Genomic DNA, 23,868 nt, shown 5'->3' on the forward strand with positions numbered 1-23,868 from the left:
GATACATCTGAATCTCCGAATAACAATAATTCGGCCAAATTTAGTTTCGTAACAAAACAAACCACCCATGTCTACAGTTCGGGCAGCACAGTGGCTAAATGGTTAGCACTTCCACCTGACAGTACTAGGGTCGTTGGTTCGAATCCCAGCCATGGTACCACCTGCCTGGAGCTTGCATGTTTTCCCTGTGCCTGCGTGGGTTTCCTCCGGGTTATCCAGTTTCTTCCCACACTCCAAAGACATGCTGGTAGGTTAATTGGCTCCTGTCTAAATTGGCCATAATAGGTGTATGCAGGGGCGGACTGACCATTCAAGCACTAGGGCACTGCCTGAGGGCCCAGGGTCAGTAGGGGGCCCCATGAAATGCCCCTGGTACCTTTTTTATAGGCTTTTTTGGTGTGCTTTGAGTGTGGGCAAGGACACAGGGGCCCCATGATCCCCTATTGCCCAGGGGCCCCATGAATTATCAGTCCGTCCCTGGGTGTATGTATGAATGTAAGTTAGGGACCTTCAGTTGTACACCCCTTGAGGGTTAGGGACTGATGTGAATGTACAATATATATATGTAAAGCGCTGCGTAAATTGACGGCGCTATAGAAGTACCTGAAATAAATAAATAGTTCATATGCACGGCCCTGATTCTGTGCACAGTTTTATGGGCAGTTCTGTATTTCTTTGAGCACAAGCATGAACTTGGCATGATTTAATTTTAAACTGATTACATAAGTAATTTTACTGGATCAGCCAATTTTCCACTTTTTCCCTCTATGGAATATCTTCAAAACATGACCTAATAAAGAACCCTGTAACAGTACACGTATCCAAAATAGTTGTCATAGCTAACAGCATGCTAAGTCTGTTTAGGCTACAGTTGGCCACAGACAGTAGAAGCTGCTTGGAATATACAGACAAGGGCATAATGACCCAGAGCATTCCCTGGGCATCTAGACTAAAATGTTGCAGGACTTGTATATAAAATTATAAAAGGTGGGTGAGGCTATAACTTGTCCCTCAAAATCCCTTTTTTTATTAATCCTCTTTTCCCTTTGCATTCTTCCCTGACTCTTTGCGATTCTCCAATGCAGTAAAAAAAAAAAAAATAGCCAGCAACAACAAAAACGTGCTGTAAATGGATAATGCTTTAAAAAAATAATGAAATTAATATTTTATACTTTTAATTTGACAACCTACACAGTGCATGAACAGAAAAATTATAACCACAGCAATATTTGGTGTATCCACCCCAATTCTATTAATATACATTGCTATCACTATTGTTTATTATAATACCCATGGAGAAAATATGTATAGGACTGCACTGCGATTGCCTAATCAGAACAGGTGCAGTTTGCTCATCCATAAGCAATTGCAAATTATATGCACACGAGAGAAAAATGCTCAGGGTGATTGTAAGTTACTTCCAACAGCCAAGCAAATAACAGCACAGAATTAGTGTGGAAAAAAGTTGCTGAGTGTGCTAGACTGCGAAGGGGAACTATTGTACTCCTACATGAAATAATGAAATCATACGTGGCACTTAACTGTGATATATTACAACACAGTTACACATGTCAGAGCATTAATAATATAACGCACTCCAAGACCAATAATGTAAAACAGGGGTTGTTTTCTTGACAGCATTTGCTTGTTTGTCCTGATTTTTTATGGCTATATTTCGATAAACTATTGAGCAAGGGAGTTACAAAACCTTCTATGAATTTTAGAAAATCAAAGAATAGATGATACAAGAAGCACCCAACCTTGTACAAAAATTAAACTATATTTAAAGAATATGTAACCCCATCATTTCTTATTCCTGCTATATGCCTGCTGTACAATGTACTTGTATGAAAAAGTATCCTGTTCTCCATGTATTGCTTTCTTTGTGTGAAATCCCTGGTGTTCCTGCCATCCCTCTGCTTTACTATTAAAAACGGAGCATACTAGGCATGAGAGCACAGCGTGGTCAATTTTATGATTGTGCCAGGAGCTAATCCAATGATCAGGCTTGTGATGACATGTTCCCCCTCCCCCTTGCACAGTCATTCACTGGGGAAATCGGTGTGCTGCTTTTTAAAAAAATTGTTGAAAAAAGTCTATGGGAACATAATTTCTCGAATACAAGAAAATGACTTGGCTAAGTAAGGCATAGAAAAAGGAAAGCCAATGAAGACCATAAGGTTTAAAAATAATGAAAAAAAATTAAAGGTAAACTATCATTTCGGTTCACTTTAATTTGTTCATACAATTATGCATTTTTAAGCAAATGTATTGAATCTGTTTTTAGTATATTTATATAATTGTTAACAAATAATTATTTAAATTTTGACAAAGGATACCCAGAGAACCATGGGTTAGCCAAAAATATATATATATTTATTTCAGGTACTTATATATGTATGTAAAGTGCTGCGTAAATTGACAGCACTATATATTGTACATTCACATCAATCCCTAACCCTCAAGGGGCATACAATCTAAAGTCCCTAACTCACATTCATACATACACATACTAGGGACTATTTTTTTTAGACAGGAGCCAATTAACCTACCAGCATGTCTTTGGAAAGTGGGAGGAAACCAGAGTACCTGGAGGAAACCCACGCAGTCACAGGGAGAACATGCAAATTCCAGGCAGGTGGTGCCATGGCTGGGATTCGAACCAACAACCCTAGTACTGCCAGTCGGTAGCGCTAACCATTTAGCCAGTGATATATATCGCTATCTATCTATATATAGATATATATATATAGATATATATTCTATATATATCACATCTGGCTTGGTCTTTAGAAAAACCATCAACATAGACTGTTAGTAATGCGTTAGTCATTGCTGTAACACAATGTATAAACTTCAGCTCTAGCTATAGATCTGTGTAAACAGAAGGCTTTTTTTCAAAAGTAAGGGGGGGGGGGAGATCAGCTGCATGAAGTCCACAGCCAATAAGGGTGAATAGTTCTTTGCCCTCTGCTTACATTTTTATTAGCACAGCTTCTAGAATTGAGTTCATCTCGGATTCCTCTTGAAACAGAGCAGTGCATGCTGCCTGTGAATGTTAGTCTTACGACATTTGAAGTGAATTGGTGATATTGCTATTGTGCTGCTCAAAATTTTCCTTGCTGGAGATGAATCTGTACTAAGGATCTTCAATGCAAAGATTTTCGTGCATCTCTTGCAAATATTCTGTTGATTTGTGTTTTTTTCACAGCTTCTTCATCTTGTTCCTGCTGATCATTACCCCACACCACAGCTTCTGAGATAAAATATCAGCTGGCCAGAGAGTGCATAGTCTACAGTTAGCTGGTTAACTGATAAACATGCTTTGGGGAAGATTTACTAAAACTGGAAAGTGCAAAATCTGGTGCAGCTCTGCACCAATCAGCTTCCAGGTTTTATTGTCAAAGCTTAACCGAACAAGCTGAACTTAGAAGTGGATTGGTGACCATGCACAACTGCACCAGATTCTGAATGTTCCAGTTTTAGTAAATCTCCCCTACTGTGACAAAAATAGCACAAAATAACAAATTGAACCATTACAAAACAGAAAGCAGAACCTGAGTTTTGATTAGACCTGTGGTCTCCAAATTGTGGCCCGGGGGCCAAATGCGACCCTTTGCTTGCTTTTATCTGGCCCTTGGGGCACTACTTCATTCACTAACACCAATGAAGGGGCACAATTCCTCCCAATGACACCAACGATGGGGCACAGTTTCTCCCAATGACACCAATGATGGGGCCCAATAACACCAGAGAAGGGGCACATTCTTTCCAATGACACCAGTGATGGGCCACAATTCCTCTCATTGACACGAGTGATAGGGCACAATTCCTCCCAATGGCACCAACAACTGGTGCCCAATGACACTAATGTTGGGGCACAATTCCTACCAATAATGGGGAACAACTCCTACCAATGACAACAATGATGGGCATTGTTTACTCCAACTGATGCTGGGACATGTTCTACTCCTGATGGCCAAAGTCTGGCCCCCCTAAAGTCTGAAGGATAGTAAACTGGCCTTTTGTTTAGAAAGTTTGAAGACCCCTGCCTATGCACATGCTACTGTAGACACAATGCTAACATAGGGGAAAAGACACAATGGGGGAGAGCTACAAGGTTCAGGACTGGCTACTGACCCAACAATACAACAAACAAGAGATACCTGTGCTCAAATCCCAACAGCTAGTGCATGCATTTATCCATCAGGTGCTAAAGGGGTTTAACCACATATTAACACTAAAAATTCTGAAGAACCCTCTGCACACTGGTATATACCTTTTCAAGCAGACTATGCAATAAATAGGGATATTTCTAGTGTTAATATGTGGTTACACCCCTTTAGCACCTGATGGATAAATGCATGCACTAGCTGTTGGGATTTGAGCACAGGTATCTCTTGTTTCTAACACTGAACAAATGACACTTTGCTACAATGTAAAGTCGTGAGTGTACAGCTTGTATAACAGTGTAAATTTGCTGTCCCCTCAAAATACGCAACACACAGCCATTAATGTCTAAACCTCTGGCAACAAAAGTGAGTACACCCCTAAGTGAAAATGTCCAAATTGGGTCCAAAGTGTCAATATTTTCTGTGGCCACCATTATTTTCCAGCACTGCCATAACCCTCTTGGGCATGGAGTTCACCAGAGGTTCACAGGTTGCCACTGGAGTCCTCTTCCACTCCTCCATGATGACATCATGGAGCTGGTGGATGTTGGAGACCTTGCGCTCCGCCACCTTTCATTTGAGGATGCCCCACAGATGCTCAATAGGGTTTAAGTCTGGAGACATGCTTGGCCAGTCCATCACCTTTACATTCAGCTTCTTTAACAAGGCAGTGGTCATCTTGGAGGTGTGTTTTGGGTTGTTATCATGTTGGAATACTGCCCTGCGGCCCAGTCTCCGAAGGGAGGGGATCATGCTCTGCTTCAGTATGTCACAGTACATGTTGGCATTCATGGTTCCCTCAATGAACTGTAGCTCCCCAGTGCCAGCAGCACTCATGCAGCCCCAAACCAAGACACTCCCACCACCATGCTTGATTGTAGGCAAGGCACCTGTCTTTGTACTCCTCACCTGGTTGCCGCCACACATGCTTGCCAACATCTGAACCAAATCAGTTTATCTTGGTCTCATCAGACCACAGGACATGATTCCAGTAATCCATGTCCTTAGTCTGCTTGTCTTCAGCAAACTGTTTGGGCTTTCTTGTGCATCATTATTAGAAGAAGCTTCATTCTGGGATGACAGCCATGCAGACCAATTTGATGCAGTGTGCGGTGTATGGTCTAAGCACTGACAGGTTGACCCCCCCACCCCTTCAACCTCTGCAGCAATGCTGGCAGCACTCATACATCTATTTGACAAAGACAGCCTCTGGATATGACGCTGAGCACGTGCACTCAACTCCTTTGGTCGACCATGGCGAGGCCTGTTCTGAGTGGAACCCATCCTGTTAAACTGCTGTATGGTCGTGGCCACCGTGCTGCAGCTCAGTTTCAGGGTCTTGGCAATCTTCTTATAGCCTAGGCCATCTTTATGTAGAGCAGCAATTCCTTTTTTCAGATCTTCACAGAGTTCTTTGCCACGAGGTGCCATGTTGAGCTTCCAGTGACCAGTAGGAGAGAGTGAGAGCGGTAACACCCAATTTAACACACCTGAGACATTGTAACACTAACAAGTCAAATGACACCAGGGAAGAAAAATGTCTAATTGGGCCCAATTGGGTGTACTCACTTTTGTTGCCAGCGGTTTAGACATTAATGTCTGTGTATTGAGTTATTTTGAGGGGACAGCAAATTTACACTGTTATACAAGCTGTACACTCACTACTTTACATTGTAGTAAAGTGTCATTTCTTCAGTGTTAGCACATGAAAAGATACAATAAAATATTTACAAAAATGTTAGGGGTGCACTCACTTCTGTGAGATACATACACATATATATATACACACACACACATACATACATATACACACACACATACATATACACACACACATACATAATATACACACATACACATATATATATATATATATAGTTGTGAAATAAATGATAACATAGGGAAAAACACATTTTTGATCAACATAAAGCAATACACCTGGGCTGTACTAATGCAATTGCTCCCTTCAGATTAAATATAATACAATTGGGGAAAACACACCTGGAGAAGGATTTGGGAATAGAATTAAGAGTAAGCTAATAAGCTCCAAGCATTGCCAGATGACAACTACAAAAGCAAATAAAATCCTGTGATGTGTAAAAAAAAAAGGGACACACAAACATGTAGTTCACTTGCAGGGCTGTACTGTGAACAAGGAGCACAGTTTAGGTGCTTTACTATAAGAAGTAAAGGGATTATGAGAGGGTACAAAGATGGACTATGAAACTAAATGTTGGAGACAAATAAAAAACGTTTTCAGCACATCACTCCAATATTTGCATATTGAACCCTTTAAAGCTGATGTTTAGTGAAATGACTTACCATGAATAAAAAGTGTTCTGGGAACTGGTGGCTGCTGTATTAGGTTGAAATCTGAAGTCCTCTAATGCTGGATACCCCCACAGTGGTGACTTTTCCAGTTCTATGGCGTTAATATGAGTGGCTGCCCCTGTGAAAGAGAAGGCAGGGAGGGAGAGAGGGCAGGGAGTGATCACACTTTCCGCCTCCATGCTTCACTCATAAAAGCCATACTATTGTCCCTTAGATTGGATGATGGGCAGATAAATGAAAAGTCCACTGTGACGGGCGTGGCGTCAGACCCCTGACCTTCTCGCCAAACTCGTGACCGAAGGACTAGCCAATCTGAAACCACGTTGTCACGTGCGTAACAATGCTACGCCCAGCTGCACCCTGCACAAAGATTTTCCAGCTAATTGGACCACAATCGATGTACCTGCAGCCTGGGAGCATTTGTTACTGGGCCAGATTAATTACGCAATTAACCCTTCACACTGCCACCACCTCCTTTTTGTATAGAGAAAGAGGGAACTCAGCAATACACTAGGATGATTGGTTAATTGTCGGTATCCCGCTATCTCCACAGACAGGTTATACAGAGGGTTAAACACTCATAGTAGCGCTCTTCAGTGGCAGGGATTCGTAAGTTACATTCAAGAGCTATAGAAACAGTTCAACACTTTCAGAAAGTAAGATTTATTACTAAAAGGTCAAAAGGGTGCAGTAGAAATATTTACAGAAAAAGAGATGTAACATATATATATATATAAATATACAGCCCAACAGCACAGCAAACAGGTAACAGAAAAAAGTTTAGGTAAATAAGTACTTGCTAAATAGATGCCTGGGGTTAAGCAGTTTCAAGTCTGATGAGCTCAAAAGGGATTTCTGGTCTCGCACTCAGTTTCGTTGTTACAGCGAGATTCCCCTTTCTCTCTGTCTGCTAGATGTTAAAACGCAGAAGGTCCTCACTTCTCTGTCTACACACAAAACATAACAGCCTCTTTTTCTACCCAAAATCAACGGGGTGTCTCTTACAACAGAACCCAATTGCCTTATTTGGTAAAAGGATTGTATAAGGGCAGGGACTAGCAAGGTACACTGAACGCATTCCTGAGGGAGGGGGGAAATCGGAGGAGGGAGACTGATTTGGAATTTAAGAGAAATACCAAAATGCAGAAGTTTGGAGCAAAATGGGAAACTGTGCCTCTCCCTCTGTGCATGATTGTTACATCCACAACTTCCAGTCATGGAAGGGTTTTCATTGTAGGAACCATACGGCTTCTATGAGTGGAGCAGGGGGGCAGAAAGAGCAGGCATAGTTAGCACTTCTCAAGCACCTGCTTTTTTTTTACCTCTCTAGTTTCTAAAGGTCTCTTGCACACAGGCAGCCGAGGGGAAGGGGGGCTGTAAAAACAGGAGCGTTGGGCTGCAATTTAACCACCTCCCTAACCGTGCTTTTAAAAACAGACATTGAATCGAAAGGAACTGTAAACATGCTTTTCCTTAGTGGCTGCAGCACATTTAATTTAGCCAAATTTAGCCAATTTTGACTATCAACCTCATCCTTTGAAGTCAATAGGCTACACTATCTGAGGATGAAGGAGGGACAGAAGGATTTGGTCTCAAAAGAGGGACAGAAGGATTCGGTCTCAAAAGAGAGACACTTGGAAGCTATGTATACATGCATTTACTCACTCAACACATAATGTTAAAAATAGTAGATACTTATGCAGTGTGCCTTATATCAATGGTTGAATGCACCGCAGGTGTTAAATGTCTGGGTCACAGAAAAGTCTCTTGTGCCTGAGATTTGTATGCCTGTGATTTGCACATCCAGTAAATTGTCTTATCTTTTCTAAAGATCTCAAAGCCCTGGAAGTTGCTAGTTTTAAATCTGTCAGGCAAAACAGAGAGCTAAGAAAGGCAAACACACCCCATGACAAAATTAATTGCACATCAGGAAACCCTGAAATGATAGCTCTGCAGCTGCTACAAACAGGACACTCCCAGGGGTCTGGTATATTTTATCCTGATGTTTAGATTCACTCCTCCAACCACGGGCTGGGAATGTCTTCAAGGGGTGTCATGTATTGTTATCTTTTATCAGTTTCCAAATATATTCTTACCAAAACCTGGCCACATACCAGTTAGCTCTTCCTAACAAAGGGAAGATTCATTGATATTACCAGCCTATGAAGACTTAGGAGATCTATCTATAGAAAAGCTACAATGTGTTCCAATTGCTTATTTTGCATTTTTTAAATGCCGTAAAAGGCAGACATAATTAAACAACTCAACCTTTCAAATAAAGGCTGAAGAAGAAAAGAAAAGTGTAGATAAACTACAAAGTAAAAGACTTATATTACAAATTCCCATCTATGCATACAGACATTTTTTTTTAGAAAAAAATTGATTTCACTATTTTTTTATATGCTTAACCACTTCAGTACCGGGCACTTATACCCCCGTCCTGCACAGGCCAATTTTTAGCGCTGTCGCACTTTGAATGACAATTGCGCAGTCATGCAACACTGTACCCATATGAAATTTTTATAATTTTTTTTCACACAAATAGAGCTTTCTTTTGGTGGTATTTAATCACCACTGGGTTTTTTTAATTGCTTGCCAAATAAAACAAAAAACACCTGAAACTTTTGAAAAAAAAACCCGCACTTTTCTTCATTTCTGTTATAAAATTTTGCAAATAAATAACATTTCTTCATAAATTTAGGTCAAAATGTATTCTGTTACATTTCTTTGGTGAAAATAATAATATTAATAACTGAATTTGTATTTTTTTTCAAATGTTTATATTATTTATTTTATTTTTATAAATTTTTTTCTTTTTTTACTATTTTATTTTTCAGCACACTGTGATCAAAGCAATACAATGTTACCATAGTAACATTGAACTACTCTGGGCAAGTGATCAAGATAACACATTATGATTGCTAATATCAATGTATTTCAGTGATATTTGCAATCATTGTTACTGAATGAAACTGATTCATTCAGTCTTTTGTTGTGATTAGCTTCTGATCACATGATACAGATGGGCTGTGATTGGCCCTGTCGGTATCATGTGACTGCCATGACCAGTCACAGCTAACAACTTAATTGTATACAATGGATGGCATGACAGGAAGCCATCCATTGTATACAATTGACATGTGATCTGCTGTCATTGGTCACAGCGGTTACATGACACTGGCAATGGGCCAGTGTAGTGATATGTTATCGGCTGTGTCCCGTGGACACAGCCTGTGACAGATCCCGCCACTGAATGGCTCCACGGCCACGTGAGTGGCTAGTTTTGAAAGGACATCATATGACGCCCACTCACAACGGCGAGTGTCCCGCCTGGCCATCAATATGCTATAGGCCGGGCGGGAAGGTGTTAAATTCCCTTATAAATAAATTAATTTGCTGACAGGTCTGAAAGACAGGCACCCCTAGGATGCTAGTTTTAGTACTCCCTGCTTTACCCAACATGCCAGGCCAGCTTTGACACCTGCAGTTAGTGTGGGAGCTTGGTTGGTCTCATCTACCCCCGTCCTTCCCCACATTTATATTAGCCCATCACTATGATGGTTGCCTTGCCAATGTGAATGTGCAGCAAGCAAGAAGGGGCAGGCCAGTCTCACCAGTATCAGGAATAACTGAAGCTTTGCCTTTTTATAACAGTCTAGCATTCAGGTGAAGTTGGAGTCGCAGGTTTGTGCAATGTTGTGAGTGTACATACTATACATCCACCACTAAGCAACCTATTTAAACCTTCCTCTCTGTGCTGTTCATTCTTTAATGGGTTACATGTCTTTCTGTTCTGATTGAGTACATTTTTCTGTGTGGCTGATTTGCTCTCGACTCTGCCCCTTCTTCCTTTACATCTCCACTATTTCTCTACATCCTTACTGGTTCTGGCCTTTATGGCTTGTCTCCTGACTCCCTGATGTGTGCCATTCTGGTACACCATGACAAGATGTTATCAAGTCTTGGCTTGTCTCTGCAAAATGTCTGGAGATTTTCTGCTTCATCACTCTTCACCTCGACCTGTGTTCGATTTACCCATGGGTGAACTTGTGTTTTGCATTCTGGGAGCATCAAGCAACACAATATCTACCTTCAGAGGTTCTGGAGAAGAATGGGTGCTTTCGTGACTTGTGGATTCCAGCCTGATTCTAATGCTACGTTCTTAACACCCTAATTGGTATCTAGACCCTGTTCTACCTACCTTTATTCATCAGCTTAGTCCAGCACTTTTCCCATTCTTCTGCCTGGGCATTCTCTATTTTCAACTTTGCCCACATCAAAAAATGACATGCATGGGATTGTGCTATCTACGTTATGGTTTTCCACTAGACATGTAACAGTATCATATTACATTCTGGAATGGGCAAAGTCCAGGTTTGCCCTAAAAGTTCATCACTCTTCACCTGGACCTTTGTTCGTTTTACCACTGCTTCTTCTTCTTGGTGGGACGATGGATGAACTTGTGTTTTGCATTCTGGGAGCATCAAGCAACACAATATCTACCTTCAGAGGTTCTGGAGAAGAATGGGTGCTTTCTTGACTTGTGGATTCCGGCCTGATTCTAACGCTACGTTCTTAACACCCTAATTGGTATCTAAACCCTGTTCTACCTACCTTTATTCAACAGCTTAGTCCAGCACTTTTCCCACTCTTCTGCCTGGGCATTCTCTATTTTCAACTTTGCCCACATCAAAAAATGACACGCATGGGATTGTGCTATCTACGTTATGGTTTTCCACTAGACATGTAACAGTATCATATTACATTCCAGAATGGGCAAAGTCCAGGTTTGTCCTAAAAGTCTAACTCTGGACTCCCCCCTCTCTAGCTCTGGAGACCTTTTGGCATATATTTTATATTTTTTTCTTAAATAAATTGACCTTTTCCAGTTGTCTTTTAGCTGGCCAGTTGATGCACAGGCTCATCTTCTTCCTCACATCTTCTCGGAAACTGGGTGGTCCTCAGCAATGCAGAGAGCAGCAATGATGTAATTACATTACTGCCACTCTATGCAGTATTGTACTATGAGCACATGGTGCTATGGTGGTCATGATGCCTTGAACTCACAGAAACTTGGCTTAATGACTCTGGGCTACATTCACCCTAACTATTGAGGACATTATTGGTAGAAAGGAATTAGTTTGGGGAACAGTACTGGAGAGGAGCTGAGTTTTGCAGCCAGAGCTGCTTTTCTTTTAGTTTACACCTCCTGGGGCACAAACACCCAGTGTGCATGAGGACCAAGGTAGAGTCATACTTGTTGCCAGTCCACAGTGTGCAATCAATACTGAGAGACTATAGTTATATTTACCCTCTTGGTGATCACCTCTTTTTTTTCACATTTCTGTGTGTTCCCAAAAATATCATATTCATATTTTCTTATAACATTTTGCAAATAAGTAATCTTTCTTCATAAATCTTGGCCAAAATGTATCTTTTTAGTAAATAAAAACCCCAAATTAGTTTCTAAAAAAAAATTATAATTTTTAAAAAAAAGTGTTTTACATTGTTTTTTTAATTTTTTTATATTCATTTTTTTTTTACATAGTCACCCTAGCAGTACAGTGTCACCATAGTGACACTGTACTACTTGTGGGGGGTGATGAAGATTTTTTTTTTTTACACTGATTGCTTTTAAACCCATAAAGGTTGTAAAAACAATAATTTCTCCTTCTTTCTTGCTGCATCTTGCAGCCATTGAGAAATACTGTGAGAGCTGTGATTGGTCAAAGCTTGTCATGTGGTACAATGCTGTTGTGAATAGCCTTGTACCATGTGACCTCTGTGATCATTCACAGATTCACTAGTAGTAAGCAATGATGTCAGAAGTGACATCTTGCTTACTACTATTCATGTGATCACTGATTGGCCAATCAATGATTACATGATCGGGACCTCACACAGAGGTCCTGTACAGCGATCTGTGTTCACAAAAGGACACAGCGGGCACCAGATTACGGTGCCGCATGCTCCCATGGAGCACGCACAGCTTGAAAATGCGGCCGCCTTTTATGAACGACAACCCGCTCCTGCACTGCTCCTGTCCAGCCGTTTATGTACATGGATTGGACGGGAAGTGGTTAAGTTCTAATCAATGTCTCATTTTACTCTGCGCAGTTGTAGTTACCTTCTATTTTCTTCTTGGCTTATGCTGATGTAGCCAAGTGCTGGGTATGACACTATGCAGTACAGGGACCCTTACAGGCGGGACTATGATTAAAGTGTTACTAAACCCACCACAGTAAAATCAGTCTGTATATGCAGTAAAACATGCTTGTTATACTCACTGTGGAACCTAAGGGGTTAATCCTCTGCATTGTGTAAAAAGGCCATTTGATCCTGTCTTCTTGCTCTTCCTCTTGTTCAAAATGTCCACGTCTTATCTCCTGATAAGACAGACTGAACTGTAGCCAGTCTGCACATGCTCAGTTTGGTGTGTTTTGCTAGAGAGGTTTTTTTTTTCTTGGGAGAGTGCATGTGATCAACACAGGGCCAATCAGCACTGTCCAGACACAGGTCAGGGGTTTTGCATCCTTCTAGAGCAGAAAGAAAACTCCTCTTACAAGCTTTAACATGTGGTCTGCTGGACACTGACAGAAGTCACAAGACTGCTCTAACTGCTGATGAGAAAAGGTATTTAGCAGTTTATATTTACTAAAATAATTGCATTTCCATGTTCTGTGTACTGTGGGAGACCAGATATAGTGAATGCAGGCTCCTGGGTTTAGTAACACTTTAAGCCTTTTTCCTCTAATGCTCAGTGCTGGGGCCATTACATCACTTCCTGTCAGCAGAGTAGATCCAATTCTCCTGGGAAGCAGAGGATCTTGGGACCTATAGTCCTACAGCCAATTAATACTGTATTCCTGAGTGCTGACTGAACTATACATACAAGAGCTCTACACTTTAACTCAAAGCAGGGAGGGAGTCTCACAAGAGCCCAATCTGTTGATAACGTAAAGTCATAATGCTGCTTAGGGGATGAAGAACGAAGCAGGAATGAGACAGACTGTACCAAAGGAGGATAAATTAGAGAAAGAGAGAGCAAATATAAGAAGGAGAGGATATAACAAAATTTGCTGACAGGGAGGCACAAGAACAAGAGTTAAAGCAGTATTAAACCCAAAAGCCAGCAGAGATGTGATGGCTGCATTAGTTTTCCTTTTTAGGCTATCTTTCTTTTATTTTCACATGATGATTCAGCCAGTAAGGCCCCTCCCCTTTCACACTGATGGTCCGATTGGGTCTGCCTGTCAGTTTTTCAGACGGACCCGATCGGACCATCCATAGCTCTCTATAGAGTGGCGGGTATCAGCAGACATGTGTCCGCTAAAAACAGACGGATGGGGATCCATTCCTCATCCCTCTGGCAGATCGGATCAGATGGAAACAGATAGGCCTGTGTCAGATAGTCTCTGTCTGCTCTGCTGAGCAGGCGGATCCGCTTAACAGAGTCCGCTCCATCTGAAAGGGGCCTAAGTCTATTGTTTTTCAAAAGAACAAGCTCTGCTCCAGATATATCAATTTATAGGGATGAGACAAATCATTTAACACTGATGGGGTTGCTTACAATAATCAGCGTTTATTTATTTATGTAAAACCTTTATCCCAAAAAGGAAAAAAAAGCTGTTGCTGCAAATGCTCATAAAGTATTAGCTGGAGTTTGTCTTCAATTTCTTAGTGTATCTAAATCTGCTAGCCCATCTAACACTCCCCTTCCCCCAGACTGATAACGCTGGTGTCCAAAGGTGCCTCCTGTGCTCCTTCATCCAGAGTGGGGGCACTCTAATACAAAATGTGTATTGCTGGCTGGATCACCAGGTGAAAACAGAGGGAAAAAGTCTAAAAAAAAATAATAATGCATCCACCACATCTAAAAATTAGTAAGCTGCAATACATTATATTTTTGGTTTTGGGTTTAATAATGCTTTAAGCTGGCCAATCATGATCAACTTGTTTCCTGCTAAATGGGTGTACATTTGAGTGGTGGGTGGCACTAATGGCACCACTTGGCACAACAAACTTTGACCTAAATTCTAAAGAGTATGGATGTAAAATTTTGACTGTCTGTAGCCAATAAGTTGCAGCTATTATGGATAAAGGATTCTCTACATTGTAGAGACAGACAGTAATAAAACCTGACCAAACCTGTAACCAGTTCTTTTTCTTATTTGTATATAATTACAATAAGAAATGAAGGAGCAGTGAGCATGAAACCGGTAACCCTTGATAATAACTATAAAAGTACTTTAACAGGATGTTCTGTACACAAGCATTTATTTTTACCATGTGGACAAACTATCTGGCAGTAGGGAGTGACAAACTGGAGCTGTATTTGCACATTTGAAAAGGGGGGTAAAAAATCTGCTTTGATAGAGTATAACCAGTTACACAGACACAGTCTGAGCAGAATGTTGTAACAGATGTTTATTGTGGCACTGGTTGGTCTCTAGGGTATTGCATGTCAAGTAAGTTGCAATAAGTCGTAAACTACTCACTTGTCCTCCCGCTGTTTTAACTAAACAGCTTAACACCTCTTGACCAATCTTCAAAAAGTTTCCAGACAGAAAAGAGATTTGCTCCCTTACTTTTTTATTCAAGAAACCATGCTGAATACCATTCATGCTCGGAAACAATACAGTTGCTTTTCAGCACTCACAGACATGAGATGTGTTGAGGCAGGTACACAGTAGAACCTTCTTAAAACAGAAGGAAGATTTCACTTCCATCACAGATCCAAAAAATAAGGGCTTTCTCATTTTAGGATAGTGGGCAAAGCCATGCAATGCATTCCATTATGTCCCTATTGCCAGCTGAAGATCCAGAACTGCTGGTATAGTTCATACAGATAAAACCTAATAATATGGAGCAGCCTTTCTCATCCTTTTCAGAGGAACCCTTGACATAACTTTCTAGTCTCAGGGAACCCCTGCTAAAATGACAATTCATGGTACATTACAGGTAAGAATGCTCCTTACACTTGTGGTCACTGGGAAGAATTACCCCTTTACAGATTGCTAAAAATATCAATGGTGTCAGTGGGAACTTACCTGAGAGGCAAAAATTGTTCATTGCTCAAGGAACCCCTGGAAACCTCTGGAGGAACCCTATGGTTCCACTGAACACTGGTTGAGAAACCCTGATATAGAGCCATTGATTTCAAATGGCATACAGCTGTTGGCCAGATAGTTGACCGTCATCATTGTAAAGTATGGAAACCATGACGTCCATGGAGTAGGGTTTAGGGGCTGACCTAAACTAATAACCAAACATATTATAGTAAAGTGGGCTAAAAACACCCAATACAAAAAAAAAAAACAAGAATCCTTCCCCCCCACTTAATTACTGAGAAACACAGTAGTGTCTTTCCTATAACAGAAGGTATTCGCAGATCTGGCATCAATAAAATCCAAAAAATTAGAAGCCCTTCCTTTTGCAATCTGTGATTAAAGTGAGAAAATCAAATAATTTCTGTATTAAAAAGGGTCTACTGTGTTTCTCACTAAATAAGTTGGGGAACATTTTGGTTCCTTTTAGCCCAGTTCACTATAATGTGTTGGGGCAAGTAACACATTATACATATATGTATTTCAACCAGGACTGGATCAAGCAATCTGACCTGGGAGAGCATTATAAAAAGTCAGGGGGAATATTGTCAACAGTGTAACAGAGATGCAGGGAACCAGTTTTCCCTGTTCACTTAGTGCAGTGTCCCTATCAGAATCCGTCCTTACATCAGGGGTCATCATTAGAGTTCCCCTTTACATCAGGTGTCCCCATCAGAGTGCCCCTTTCCATTAGGTGTCCCCATCAGAATGCCCTCTTTCCATTAGGTGTCCCCATCAGAGTGTCCTCTTCCATCAGGTGTCCCCATCAGAGTGCCCCTTTCCATTAGGTGTCCCCATCAGAGTGTCCTCTTCCATCAGGTGTCCCCATCAGAGTGCCCCCTTCCATCAGATGTCCCCATCAGAGTGCCCCCTTCCATTAGGTGTCCCCATCAGAGTGCCCCCTTCCATCAGATGTCCCCATGAGTGCCCCTTTCCATTAGGTGTCCCCATCAGAGTGTCCTCTTCCATCAGGTTTTCCCATCAGAGCGCCCCTTTCCATTAGGTGTCCCCATCAGAGTGTCCTCTTCCATCAGGTTTTCCCATCAGAGCGCCCCCTTCCATCAGTGTCCCAGAGTGCTCCCTTGCATCAGCAGTCCACATCGGAGTGGTCCCTTACATCACTTTCCCCATCATAGTTCCACTTTAGGGTTGCCACCTCACTTCTTTAAACCTTAACACATATTTTTCCAGCTGTGTCCCACTGGGGAGATTTCCCTTCACTTCCTGTTCCATAGCCACATCAGGAACTGAGGAAATCTCCCCAAAATGAGGAAATCCTAGGGTGTCATCAGAATTAGTGCCTTTGTTGGAAGATATGGAGCAGCTGTGTGAGGGAAGAAGAGAGAGGACACTGAATGTTTCAGGACTGTGTTGCAGCCCAAGGAAAGCCCCGGCCACTACACAGGAAACTGTAATGTTACTGCAGCCTGGGATAGGGCAAAGTCTGCTGGGAGGAACAAGGACTTGTGGGATATGTAGTACCCTGAGAGTCTGGTGCTGCAGAACTGTATGGAACTACAAGTTCCAGGATCACAGGGAGCTAGGAAGAGGAAAAAGAAGAGAAAGTCCCTGGGCTCAAGGCAGTTGTGTGAAGAATGGTATTAAGTGCACATCAAAGTGGGTTGCTGTGTCAGAAAGGGCTGCCTACTGGAGGGCTTTTTTTTTTTAAATAAAGGACTTGTCAAAATTGTCTATTGTTTTTATTTACTTTTCACAATTTTTGGTGCATAAGTAGAGGTACTATGTAACCCATATTCATTCACATGGGGGGAGGCAGGATCTGAGGACCCCTTGTTAAAGTGGGGCTTCCAGATTTCGATAAGCCCCACACCTGCAGAACCCCACAACCACTGCCCAGGGTTGTGGGGAGGAGGCCCTTGTCCCCATCAACATGGGAACAAGGTGCTTTGGACCCAAAGCACCCCCCTTTGTTGAGAGCATGTGGCAAGTGCCTCCTCCCCCCCATTTACTGACCTGCATGCTCAGATAAGGGTCTGGTATGGATTTTAGAGGGACCCCATGCCATTTTTTGTTAATTTTGGCATAGGGTTCCCCTTAAAAACTATACCAGGCCATGCTGTTTTTTAATAATTGTAAATTCTGCCAATTTTTTTATTTACATTCTGCTGTCAGCAGGGAATCCAACTGACAGCAGATCAGTCATTGATCCCTGAAGAAGCCACGTGACTAGTGGCGTAACGCGTAGGACAGAAGCTTGTAATGTCTTTTCTGGTGCAGGAGCCGCCATCTGTGTTCACCCAGTTTTTCCCTTAAATGCTTGTAATAGGTTCTGTGAACCTTGTATCTATGTGAGTGGCAATTTCTATACATTTTTATGGTAATAAAGCCTTATTACACTATGAGGAGTTCTTTGTTCCTTATCTTTTGAGTACCTATCCATCGAAATGGGGACATAAAGGATTGTTTCTGGGGGTGCCTGGAGAGACCTGTGGAAGCAGAGGATCCAGTGGGATTAATATTGAGCACATGTTGACCTATATTTTCTAAGGGTTAGCTGTTAACCTTTTGCCATCCGCCTACTGTTTTTAAACGGCAGGACGGTGTCACTCTAGGGGTGGGTTGCCGTTCATAAACGGCACCCGCATTGTCCAGTTGTGTATGCTCCCTCGGAGCGCACACACAGCGATCTGGTGCCTGCTGTGTCCTCCGCACACAGTGGAACACCGATCGTCGGACGGGACCTCTGTGTGAGGTCCCAATCATGTGATCACTGATTGGCCAAACAGTGATCATATGCAGAGTAGTAAGCAAGATGTCACTTGTGACATCATTGCTTACTATGTGTGAAATCTGTGAATGATCACAGAGGTCACATGGTACAAGGCTATTCACAACAGCCTTGTACCATGTGACAAGCTGTGACCAATCACAGCTCACTCAGTAGTTCTCAATGGCTGTAAGAATGTAGCCAGAGAGAAGGAGAAATGATTGCTTTTACAGCCTTTATGGGTGTTAAAGCAATCAGTGTAAAAAAAAAAAAAATCTAGATCACTCCCCACAAGTACTACAGTGTCACTATGGTGACACTGTACTGCTAGGGTGACAGTATGTAAAAAAAAATAATATAAAAAAATATTTTACTAAAAAGATAACAGAATAAATTTTGGCCAAGATTTATGATGAAATATTATTTATTTGCAAAATTTTATAAGAAAAACACTTTTGTTCAAAATTTTTGGACATTTTCATTTAAATAGCAAAAAAAATAAAAATCCCAGGGGTGAATAAATACCATTAAAATAAAGCTTTATCTGTCTCAAAAAAATGCTAAAAATTTCATATAGGTACAGTGTTGCATGACTGCGCAATTGTCATTCAAAGTGTGATAATGCTGAAAGCTAAAAATTGGCCTGGACAGGAAGGGGGTGAAAGTGTCCGGACAGGAAGTGGTTAAAGTGAGTGTGTATGCCTGAAGGTGGAGGAGCACCATAGATTTGCACACCTGTTGAAGTCCCCAGCATGTTATCCTATGTGTCCATGCACACAGACTGTAATCAGCGTTTTTTGGCAGCGGTGTTTATTGGCTGGAAAAACAATCCAGGACTAGTGCATTTCTAGAGGAATTTTTTGGCTGGAAAAATGCTCTAACGCTGTAAAACGCTGCAAACCGGCATTTTTTGGACTTTTTTTTACCCCAAAAAAATGCTAAACAACACAAACGCAGAAAAATGTGGGAAACGCAGCTAAATGCAGCAAAACAGCGATAAACGCTAATGCAAAAACGCTAAAAAACCCCAGAAAAACTCACGTTTTTAACGTGACTTTACACAGCTAACGTTATCAAAACATCCAGTGTGCATGGAGCCTAAATGCTGGAAGAAAGAGACTGTCCTATCACTTTTGGACTGCATTTTGCACTTTATTAAGTGTCTTCTATCATTCACCATATGTCTGTTTTTTGTATATATTCAGTAGAGCTGCTTATCTTTTTTTTTTTACGCACTTTTTGTGAATATCTAGCCCAGTTGAACATTTATTTGATTCATCACATATTAATTCACCTGGGGGGCTGATTACTCAGCTGGACATTTGTTTTACAATCATTTAATAGTGTTTTTGTTGATTTTCATACTTTATGCTTCAGCTCAGACGGGTGTTTATTGCAGCTTGGCCAGGTGTTTATGGCTATTGTGATTGTGTTTTATTTCTGATATACGTTTCACATATTTTACTGTTTTTGTTGTTTTTTTTAAACTTTATTCTTCAGCTCAGCCTGGTGTTTATTACAGCTCTGCCAGGTGTTTATTGCTATTGTGATCGTGTTTTATTTCTGATATACATTTCACATATTTTAATGTTTTTGTTGTTTTTTTACACTTTATTCTTCAGATCAGCTGGGTGTTTATTTTAGGTTGGCCAGATGTTTATTATTACTGATTTTGGTTTATTTTTTGATATATGTTTCACATATTATTTGGATTTAGAGACTCAGCTAGTTTTTTTTTGTATTTATTATTATACAGGATTTATATAGCGCCAACAGTTTGTTCAGCGATTTACAATATAACGGACGACAATACAGCAACAATACAGTTCAATACAAGAGGGTTAGGATACTATTGACTTTATTTGTTTCACAGATTTATTCTATTACACATTGGGTTTGATGCTCAGGAGAGTGTTTATTTATTATTAGTGTATTTTTTTGGGTCACTAGGGGGCAGCGTAGCACTATTCTTGGGGAGATCAGTCATGGTTGTTAAGGACACAGTGGCTGCCCACTCCTTAACGACCATGTTGTTTACTGGTTGCTAAGGACGCTGGTTGGTGCCAGCTCCTTAACAACCAGCACTAATTCAATATATTCCTTGAATAACACATGACTAGACCACGACTTGTTAAACTATTGTATTTATTTATATAAACTCACTGTCCACTTTATTAGGTACACCTGTTCAATTGCTTGGTTACACAAATTGCTAATCAGCCAATCATATAGCAGCAACACAATGCATTTAGGCATGTAGATGATGGTGAAGACAACTTGCTGAAGTTTAAACTGAGCATCAGAATGGGGAAGAAAAGGGATTTAAGTGACTTTGAACGTGGCATGATTGTTGGTGCCAGACCGGCAGGTCTGAGTATTAAAAAACTGCTGATCTACTGGGATTTTCATGCACAAACATCTCTACGGTTTACAGAGAATGGTCCGAAAAAGAGAAAATATCCAGTGAGGGGCATTTGTGTGGATGAAAATGCCTTGTTGAGGTCAGAGGTGAAAGGCAGACTGGTTGCTGCGACATTCAGATGGTAGGGTCATGGTGTATTTGGATTTGGTGTACACAGCATGAAAGCATGGGTCCACCCGGCCTAGTATCAACAGTTCAAGCTGGTTGTGGTGTAATGGTGTGGGGGATATTTTGTTGGCACTAGCAAGGTGTATCTAATAAAGTGGCTGGGAAGTTTAGTTTAGTGAATTGACTTTAGAGCAGGGGCGGACTGACCATTTAGAAACTTGGGCACTGCCAAAGGGCCCCGGGGTCAGTAGGTGGCCCTGGTACCTTTTTCATAGGCTTTTTTGAGTTTGGGCAAGGACACAGGGGCCCCATGATCCCCTATTGCCCGAGGGCCCCATGAGTTGTCAGTCTGCCCCTTCTTTAGAGTCAACTTATGCGGTACTTATCATGTGTTTTTTACTAGTGTGATTAATACTACATAAACTGATATTAAATATCACGAGATAACCGGGAAAAATGTGCCACATAGTCCAATTCTCTCATGAACTATTCTTTAGTGAATTCCGCTCCGGTTCATATATATCTCTACAAGTTTATCGCAATATCCTGTTTTGGGCGGGCCATTTTTCATTGACCCTCCCAAAGAGGACTACATAAATATCCCCTCTTTTGGGCTTGGTGGGTGTGGGGGGAGAATTGTGATGCTGTCTACAGGGGTGTAAGAGTATGGCACTGGTATAATGGGTTTGTGTAAAATGTAAGCTGTTGGCCTTTGTCTGTGTATATTCTGTACAGTATGTATGTTTTTGTACTTTAGCCATGTTTGTGTCTTCATACTTTAGTAACTATCGTTGTAGTCATGCGCAGTACTCCTCTCCCCCCGTGCATGCCTATTCTCATCCCTGTGTAATGACGCCTGTGTGTGAGAGAGCGCTATCAGCACAGGCACGGCCTCCTAATCGACTGGTAACGCCTGCCTCAGTGTCTCTAGCTTCCATTCGTCGGGCCTGGCTGTGTCGTTGGCCGTGGAAGGTTCCCGGCGTCTCCGCTGCTTCTTGTCTTCCGAAGCCGACCCTCATCCCCCGGGAACCGTGACTCGGGGCCGGTACTGTGAGCGCAGGGCGTTGTGTGGGAGTCCGGCAGGCTCCGGGGCCCAGGAACGGAGACCGGGGGAGAGGGGAGGTGGAAGGAAGAGAGCCTGACAACACAGCCGTCCGCAGGAGGTGACGAGGAGTCTCACACAGGGCAGGCCTGAGCGGCGGTGGTGGCGGCTACCTGATCGAGTGACGCAGCTGGGATCGTTCGACGCAGAAGGTGCCCCGCGGCGGGCACAGAGGGTCTCCTCCCCGGGGATTGATGATGTACCCGCGGCGGGGGTCCGGAGCTTACCCGGCATCTCCTCTCACCAGCGGCTGAGCCTCCCCTACACACCAGCGGTGAGTACCGACCCCTACTGGGCGATCTGTGTGCGCCATGGTCCTCTGCTCCCCGGCTATGTGTACAGCTGGGATCCCTCATCTCTGGTAGTCTGCTGCCTGAGGTCCCTGCAAAGTGCTGGCCTCTCTGATCATCTGCTTCCTGGGGTCCCTACAAAGTGCTGGGCTCCGTCATCTCATAGTCTGCTTCTTGGGCTCCATACAAAGTGCTGGCCTCTCTGCAGGGACCCCAGGAAGCAGATGATCAGAGAGGCCAGCACTTTGTATGGAGCCCAAGAAGCAGCCTGAGATCATGGAGCCCAGTACTTTGTAGGGACCCCAGGAAGCAGATGATCAAAGTGCTGGGCTCCGTGATCTCATAGTCTGCTTCTTGGGGTCCATACAAAGTCCTGGGCTCCGTGATCTCATAGTCTGCTTCCTGGGGTCCCTACAAAGTGCTGGGCTCTGTGATCTGTCTGCTTCCTGGGGTCCCTACAAAGTGCTGGGCTCTGTGATCTGTCTGCTTCCTGGGGTCCCTACAAAGTGCTGGGTTCCGTGATCTGTCTGCTTCCTGGGGTCCCTACAAAGTGCTGGGCTGCGTGATCTGTCTGCTTCCTGGGGTCCCTACAAAGTGCTGGGCTCCGTGATCTCATAGTCTGCTTCTTGGGCTCCATACATAGTGCTGGCCTCTCTGCAGGTACCCCAGGAAGCAGATGATCAGAGTCCAGCACTTTGTATGGTGCCCAAGAAACAGACTGAGATCATGGAGCCCAGCACTTTGTAGGGACCCCAGGAAGCAGACGATCAAAGTGCTGGGCTCCGTGATCTCATAGTCTGCTTCTTGGGCTGCATACAAAGTGCTGGCCTGTCTGATCATCTGCTTCCTGGGCGCCATACAAAGTGCTCAGCTCCCTGATCTGTTAAGCTGTCTCCTGGGCTGCATAAAAAGTGCTGGGCTCCCTGATCTTTTATAGTCTGCTTCCTGGGCTCCATACAGTGTGCTGGGCTCTCCGATAATCTGCCTCATGGACTTGATGCAAAGTGTTGGGAGCTCTTGTCAGCTGTTCACACTGGCTTCCATTGACTAACCTTCATCATTTTTTTTTTTTTTTTTTAAGTTCAAGGACATGAGACCCCTAAAATGCTGATCAGTGGGAGATTAATGTTGGAGGCTGATGGGAGACAGGCCCCCATTCCTGTAGTTTTGTTGACAAAACTGCACCCTTCTTACTGTGGTGACCCCCCCCAATTGTTGGTTTGGTGACAGAAGTGCGCTGCCCATACTGTTGGTGACATGAGCGTCTGGCCCCCCATACTGTTTTGACAGGGCCCCCCCACTCCATTGGTTTGGGGATTTATTTATTTCAGGTACTTGTATAGCGCCGTCAATTTACGCAGCGCTATATATATATATATAGTACATTCACATCAGTCCCTAACCCTCAAGGGGTGTACAATCTAAGGTCCCTAACTCACATTCATATACAAGGGACAATTTAGACAGGATCCAATGAACCTACCAGCATGTCTTTGGAGTGTGGGAGGGAACCCACGCAGGCACAGGGAGAACATGCAAACTCCAGGCAGGTGGTGCCATGGTTGGGATATGAACCAACGACCCTAGTACTGCAAGGTGGAAGGGCTA

At 42.5% G+C, this 23,868-nt stretch overlaps 1 protein-coding gene across 3 annotated transcripts in view; it reads left to right on the plus strand.

The window, feature by feature from the left end:
* Positions 1-21,776: 21,776 nt before the first annotated feature.
* The window catches only part of HIPK1 (homeodomain interacting protein kinase 1), a 122,853-nt gene continuing 120,761 nt past the window's right edge, over positions 21,777-23,868 (plus strand). For all 3 annotated transcript variants that reach the window (XM_089681078.1, XM_089681079.1, XM_089681080.1), the window contains exon 1: positions 21,777-22,244. The gene's annotated coding sequence lies outside the window, so the exon portion shown is untranslated. The remainder of the gene's footprint in view (positions 22,245-23,868) is intronic.

This window comes from Staurois parvus, unplaced genomic scaffold, assembly GCF_062004578.1.
Source record: "Staurois parvus isolate SC_StPar_1 unplaced genomic scaffold, SC_StPar_1.0 ptg000258l, whole genome shotgun sequence".
Taxonomy (NCBI): domain Eukaryota; kingdom Metazoa; phylum Chordata; class Amphibia; order Anura; family Ranidae; genus Staurois; species Staurois parvus.